The sequence below is a fragment of the Rhinichthys klamathensis genome, unplaced genomic scaffold, assembly GCF_029890125.1.
Source record: "Rhinichthys klamathensis goyatoka isolate OS25496 unplaced genomic scaffold, OSU_Roscu_1.1 h1tg000005l_1, whole genome shotgun sequence".
NCBI classification, from domain to species: Eukaryota; Metazoa; Chordata; class Actinopteri; order Cypriniformes; family Leuciscidae; genus Rhinichthys; species Rhinichthys klamathensis.
In genome coordinates this window covers 4,203,177-4,211,090 of record NW_026606558.1, presented here as the reverse complement: position 1 = coordinate 4,211,090, position 7,914 = coordinate 4,203,177, and the positions used below count along the sequence as shown (strand labels likewise).

Sequence of the window (7,914 nt, the reverse complement as noted above, 5' to 3'; positions counted from 1 at the left end):
GTAAGAGGAAAACCACTTTAAAACAGACCCAACGATACCAAACTCTTTTTCTAATCTATTCAACAGCATTTTGTGGTCCACTGTATCAAACGCTGATGATAAATCCAATAGAACCAATACTGAGTACCTTCCAGAATCAGCAGCCATGTGTACTTCATTAGACACTTTGAGGAGAGCACTCTCAGTGGAGTGCATCTTTCTGAAACCAGATTGATATTTATCCAAAAGTTCCTTGTTACTTAGAAAAGCTGTCAGCTGCTCAGCTACTACCTTCTCCATGACTTTTGAGATAAAAGGCAGTTTTGATATTGGCCTATAGTTACAAGGCTCCGCAGGGTCCAAATTGGGCTTTTTTAAAATGGGGCTTATCACTGCCTGTTTCTACAAGTTTGGGACGGTCCCAGTGGGAAGTGAAGTGTTAATAATTTTGACGACAATAGGAGCAACAAGATCAATCACTTTAAAGAACAAGGAAGTTGGTAATATATCCAATGGGCATGAGGATGATGTCATGCCGTTTGATGTCATGCCATTTAGCTTTGACTATATTCACAATACAGAATGGCCATGTAAATGTCATGTAAATATTTTGTGATGCTTCTAAATTTGGGGACAAAAGCATCTCTCAGTTAATCCAGTGACCTTCACTAATTTTTGATCTGGAGCTGCTTTAAAAAGTTCATGCCACATCACATGTTTCATGTTTTTGAATGGATGATAGTTATGAGTAATTAAGGCTAACATATGGAATGGGTCAAAACATGGTATGGCTTGTTAATTATTCATCATAGCTAATTAGCAATTTATTATTTATGTAACATCCCTTCATTTTGTTTTTTATACATGATTATTATTTTTGGATTTTTAAAGCTATTTATTTGTGAGAAAAAAATTAATTACATGCAATTTGAACTTTTTAAGCTAAAAGAGTAATGTTATCTTAAATTATATACTTACTCGTGTTATTTACTCCATGCCAACCTCATAAAAAAACACTATCAACCTAATTTGAGGCTGATGAAATGAAAAAACTGTAAAGGGTTTGAATGCTATGAAAACGGCTCTCCTGAATCACCTGAACTACTTATGAATGATCCACAGCTTAGTCTCACCTGAATTGTTGAATGTTTCCATTTTTAGCCATCTATATTTTAAAACAAATCTTGAAAAGTCAAAGCAATGTCAAGAAATGGGCCATATGAACACATAGACAATGTGACGGCTCATTACATGCTTGACAGACAGTAAAATGTGGTTTTCAGTTCTGCTCTCTCGCTGCAGGGTTAAAAGTTCACAGTGCGGAAGGCCATTACCATTCTCTTAGGACAATGTTTTAATGTCTTATGAAATGAAATTGAGATATTGTATGCTGGTGGCACCAAAGGGAATATAGATAATATTATATGTACCCTGGGGTCAGTTCCTCAATTTCTGAGCTGTCAGGGGCTATATTTGCTCTAATTGCCACACACGTGTGTGAAATACTGCTGGAGTGTCTTAGAAACATCATATATCCTGCACAGGCGAGCTAGTGTCTTTTACTTTTACTCTTTACTAGCTTTATGAAATTCAGTATGTTTGCATCTATGAATCAACTTTAGCTGAAGGCTGAACTTAACCCTTATAATGCAGTTATATACATAGTGTGTATATTATTATTATTATCATTATTATTATATTGTTCATTGTTAATATTAATGTGATATATCTATGCACTTTATTAAAAAAATAAAGAAATTATTAAACAATATATATTATTTAACTATAAATATTGTAGTTCAGCCCTCATATATGCTGTATATACACTCTAAAAAATGCTGGGTTGTTTCAACCCAAATTTGGGTCAAATATGGACAAATCCAAATGTTGAGTTAAAAATGTAATTAAAAAAATTACAGTTGAAAGTGAAAGTTGAAGTTGGGTTAAAATTTTAAATGACATTTTTAACCCAACATTTGGGTTTGTCCATATTTGACCCAAATTTGGGTTGAAACAAGTGTAGACGTTGGAGTAACAAACCATTCGGAGTAACAAATCTTTATTAATAATCCAAAAGGCACCCAGAAAGAACACGCAGGATATCACTGGGAGGATAACGCAAACATGCTTAAATGAGAACCGACATGATTTCCATTACACGAGAGTAGATGTTAAAACTTCATGCCCATTTGCACTCGGCTTTCGCCAAGATAAGCAGCAACTAAGACGTATAGCTTTACAGTAACCAATGCGTCTCCATCCATTTACGCTTCCTTCCATATGGTGATGTGAATATCCTTCTGTCTGGTGTTAATAGCTGAAGTATATTTGGCGCGTCAGCACACACAACGGCTGCGATGCTGGTTCAGCCACAGTGGTCTCCCCAGCGGATCAGCATGACAACCGTCTGGATTGAGCCGAGTAGGGTACATCTCTGGGGTCTTCAAGTGGGCGCCTTTCGTCCTCTGTGTTTCGCCGACTAGCCCACGACACCTCAAGAGGGCTCGACAGTGATTATGGCGTCCCAGAGTCACCCCCCTCCGTCCCCCACTCAACTCAGCCCAGCTTACCTGTACATCAGCGTTTCTTTCTTTCTATTGTGCTTGAGTTCCCTCCTGCTGCTGAGGTTGCTCCTTCCTCGTAGTTCAGTGGTATAAACCCTTGATGTGACCGAACCACAATCTCTAACGCCACAATCTCACCGCAACCCGACCATACGCGACAACCCGTTTGACTAAGGCTGTCGAAGCCCCACTGTCGTCCTTAATGCAGGTTCAGTTGCAACGGTTCCGTATGGCTTACTACCTACAGCAAAACACAATAAATATCTGTTGAAAACACAAATCCTCATTCACGCAAAATACAGTACACGGGATTGTAATAACTATGCAAACTATACAAATAATCCAACAGACTCTTCAAGTTTTTCAAGAATTATTCGAAACCGTAGTGTACACACTTCGGCCTGTACACAGCCAGCTAGAATCTTTCCGTCTCAACCACAGCCAGTTGCTGCTCCTCTCTGCTGCTCTGATAAGTTCTTCACTGTGTGACGCAACTCTTGGCCACTAAGGCCCCGTCCACACTACTGCGTTTCGGAGACCTTTTGCTACGTTTGCATCTCCCGTCCACACCAAAACGGCAAAAACGGAGACCCAAAACGGAGAAGTTTAGAAACGCTGCCTATCCGATGACGATGACGTAGTAGAGGCTCACGCTCGGCTCTATGATTGGGTGTCATCAGTCATGGCGTATATCTTTGCTAGCAGCTGTTGTACAAGTAAATTCTGGATTTTACAACGCTATAACTGCCTACATGTGCCGGAGTCAAGCTATTATTCGAGCGATCTGTGACAATTCCCATGTGCAGCGGCGGGGTTGACCGTACATGGAGCGTCGGTTTGGGGTTAACCCAGAGCATGGTGGGATAATTTTATCAATGAAGTTGTGTTTACACCGGCACGCGCATGCCCAGTGTTGGTGAATGGTCGTTTTAATGTGGACGGAGATCAATTCTAATACGCTGCTAAAACGCTGGTGTGAGATCGTATTCGTTTTAATTATCCGTTTCTAAACTAAAACCCAGCAGTGTGGATGGGGCCTAAATCTGACATCTCTGAGAAACCAGGTTGTAGAGTGTGCCACAAATCCTCGACAACCCACTTCCACTGGATAAACCCGGACTCTCCATCCTCACTGTTCTGCTTCAGTGGCCAGATGAGCATACCGCAGTTTCTTCCCCTCATACGCCTCAGCATCCTCCCATGGCACTGTTAACTCTATCAGGTGAACAAGGCATGCTGATCCAGACCGCAAGACAATATCTGGTCGAAGGTTAGTGGTGGCAATCGTTGATCAACATCTGCCAGCATTTTCCAGTCTCTAGCAGCTTCCAGTTGTCCTGGGCGAGAATTGGTTTTAACACCTTTTCTTCGTGGTAGCTCTCCTGGGCGGAGGAATATTGTCTTCTGTGTGTAATCTTTTGCTAGAACAGGTGGCAACTTATTGGTCATGTTACGCTTGTCTTCCAATGCTAAAGCCAAACATCGCAGTACCTGGTCATGGCGCCAAGTAAACCATCCTTGGCCAAGAGCCACCTTACATCCTGTCAAAATGTGCCTTAATGTGGAAGGTGATGAACACAAAGGACATGAGGGATCCTCTCCTACCCAGAGGTTTAGGTTCTGTGGTGATGGGAGAACATCATATGTTGACCTGATAAGGAAACTGATCCTACTCTGCTCCATTGACCATAGGTCTTGCCAGCCCATCTTGCGTTGTTCCACACTCTCCCATCTCATCCATTCTCCCTCATCCGTTCTCTGACAAAGAACAACTAAAACACAGGGTTAGGTTATACTGGGTTAGAATAAAGGAAACCAAACTAGACACAGGTGAAACTTATATGTAACCAAGGACACTGAAACTAGACACAGGTGAAACTTATATGTCACCAAGGAAACTAAACAGAGCAGGTAAACAGGAACTAAAGGAAGCAAAACAGATAAGAGTACCTAGAACGGAACATGAACCTGACAATAGTTATTTAAACTTATGTTCCACCTAGTGTGCCACACATGTCCTGAAAGTGAAGCCAAAGCATTTCGATCGCCCCCTAGTGTCTGGCTGCAGTATAGGTCATAAACCTGCCCTCTCCATGTAATCGAATGGGACGTGAGCCATACTAAAACATCTAATTACACTTCAAATACTTTTTTTCCAATCTGTCTGAGTGACGTAATTAGCAATGACTGTTATATTTTGGCTTCATTTTTCTACAGTGAAAGGAAGCGGAGACGCGCTGTCCATCTGTTTTTACAGTCGTTATGCGTTATACACAAGATTTTTATTTAATTTTCTTTACAAAGTCTCATGCATGCAAACTCAAACACCTTGTCCATTTTATATTTCATGTAATTTTACTTGAGAGCATCAGTTTTAATAAGTGTTGATTAAAAGCAAGTGTGCATTTGAGAAAATGTTGGGCATTACATTTATAACAGACTTCAGACTAATGATTCACAGTTGGTGGATTTTGCATGAATTTTCATATCTAATTACAAACCCAATACTCCTAAACCTCCACTTATTGTGGACATTTATTCATGTAAAGTAAAGCAGCTGAGTCTCTGTGTGTGTTTATGCAAATGAACCTCTTTATGGACTAATAATCTAAACCCTCTTCCATGTTTGATAATTTCAATCTTTCCTGATTCAAGCTTATAGCATACTGTGCGAGTAAAGGTCTGGGATTAGACGATTCTTGTAGAAGGCCTGTCTGAAATTTACATTGGATTTGCAATTCCTCATACAGATGAACTGTTCAAAAGAGCGACTTTAACAACTTACAGCTTCTTGTATACATGAAACTTTATTATGTTCAATTTATTTAAAGTCACACAATCGGAGAGAATCAGTTTTGCAACTGTGACACAAAATCTAAATGTGAGGGAAACACAAGAAATACTAAAATTGCCATCAGTAATTGATGATTTTACATTTTGAATTTATTTAATGTCTTACAAGTTTATAAAAAAATAAAAAAATATTGATTATAATTGCTTTTAAACACATGCTTTTAAATATTTTTGCATATTAGACTAATCAAATAGGTCAACATGCTGGTTAAAACTGCTGCATGGCTATTACATGTTTATTACATGCAGTGGCACACACACACTCACCGGCCACTTTATTAGGTACACCTGTCCAACTGCTCGTTAACACTTAATTTCTAAGCAGCCAATCACATGGCGGCAACTACGTGCATTTAGGCATGTAGACATGGTCAAGACAATCTCCTGCAGTTCAAACCGAGCATCAGTATGGGGAAGAAAGGTGATTTGAGTGACTTTGAACGTGGCATGATTGTTGGTGCCAGAAGGGCTGGTCTGAGTATTTCAGAAACTGCTAATCTACTGGGATTTTCACGCACAACCATCTCTAGGGTTTACAGAGAATGGTCCGAAAAAGAAAAAACATCCAGTGAGCGGCAGTTCTGTGGGCGGAAATGCCTTGTTGATGCCAGAGGTCAGAGGAGAATGGCCAGACTGGTTCGAGCTGATAGAAGGGCAACAGTGACTGAAATAACCACTCGTTACAACCGAGGTATGCAGCAAAGCATTTGTGAAGCCACAACACGCACAACCTTGAGGCGGATGGGCTACAACAGCAGAAGACTCCACCGGGTACCACTCATCTCCACTACAAATAGGAAAAAGAGGCTACAATTTGCAAGAGCTCACCAAAATTGAACAGTTGAAGACTGGAAAAATGTTGCCTGGTCTGATGAGTCTCGATTTCTGTTGAGACATTCAGATGTTAGAGTCAGAATTTGGCGTAAACAGAATGAGAACATGGAACCATCATGCCTTGTTACCACTGTGCAGGCTGGTGGTGGTGGTGTTATGGTGTGGGGGATGTTTTCCTGGCACACTTTAGGCCCCTTAGTGCCAATTGGGCATCGTTTAAATGCCACGGCCTACCTGAGCATTGTTTCTGACCATGTCCATCCCTTTATGGCCACCATGTACCCATCCTCTGATGGCTACTTCCACCATGTCACAAAGCTCTAATCATTTCAAATTGGTTTCTTGAACATGACAATGAGTTCACTGTACTAAAATGGCCTCCACAGTCACCAGATCTCAACCCAATAGAGCATCTTTGGGATGTGGTGGAACGGGAGATTCGCATCATGGATGTGCAGCCGACAAATCTGCGGCAACTGTGTGATGCCATCATGTCAATATGGACCAAACTCCCTGAGGAATGCTTCCAGCACCTTGTTGAATCTATGCCACGAAGAATTGAGGCAGTTCTGAAGGCAAAAGGGGGTCCAACCCGTTACTAGCATGGGGTACCTAATAAAGTGGCCGGTGAGTGTATATTCACATTCAATTCAACTCATATTTATTTGTATGGCGCTTTTCGCTATATATCGTTTTAAAGCAACTTTACAGAAAATGCATGTTTCTACTTTATAATTTAGAGTAATTTGTTATCAGACTTGACTGTGCCCAAGTAATGTCCATATGTCCAGAAATGTACATTTCTAAGATAATACAAGTCATTCAGTTAGCTAACATCATGTATTCATTTAGGCAGAAACAATGATCTCAATAAAGCAGTTATTACAAGTTGTGATCATAATGATTACAATATATAGAACATTTAGCAGTTGTATATGTTGAATTATTTGGTGTCATCTGAAGTCCTCGATATCTTGCTATCAGCCTCAGCACATTAGATTTGATGAGATTTTATTTCATTTCATTTCAGTAATACCCTTCATGTTGAGGCAGAGGTCTTCAGTGCTCTACAATGAGTGTTTCTTCGTCTGCAACCCAGATGTGCTGTTGAATCCCAGAGGAGGCCGGTGCAAGAGAGGGGTTGAGACACTTTGATTCCCTTCTTGCATATTCATGGATGGTTTTCAGACACTTCAATTATTCAGCTGGATGGATTTTCTTAAGGAACCTCCCACTGAACTGCTCACCTTGAACTGTGAGTGATTTAATGCCATTTCAGTAGCCAATAGGGTAATCTTCAAAGGAATGTGTTTGGCTCTTTCTGAACAAAGGCCACTGAATCTCTCTTTTTTTTTTTCTCATCTCTCTTTCTTTGTTTTCAAACCATTCTGCTATTTTACAGTTGGTTCATGGTTGTCTTGCAGACATGCCATATGGAAATATGAGTTAAAACCTGTTTGTTATTCCCGTGTGATATTATGTCAAGCTTAAGGCAAAATTCAGAATGCAAAAGATCGTCTACCAGAACAAGCCCTACCCAGCAAAAGTGGCTCAACCAATGGTGTTGGGGCTATCCTACAGTTTTGATGAGCTATAGCCCCTAATGAGCTAATAAAAAATAAAGGTTTTTCGAAGTTGTAAATAAAACAAAGGTTGTTGGAGTATGTTTTTACAAGAAAATACT

At 40.3% G+C, this 7,914-nt stretch overlaps 1 protein-coding gene across 1 annotated transcript in view; it reads left to right on the top strand.

Annotated features, from left to right (window-relative positions):
• Positions 1–7,337: 7,337 nt before the first annotated feature.
• slco3a1a (solute carrier organic anion transporter family member 3A1a) overlaps positions 7,338–7,914 on the top strand; it is a 78,899-nt gene continuing 78,322 nt past the window's right edge. The window contains exon 1 of the mRNA XM_056255655.1: positions 7,338–7,485. The gene's annotated coding sequence lies outside the window, so the exon portion shown is untranslated. The remainder of the gene's footprint in view (positions 7,486–7,914) is intronic.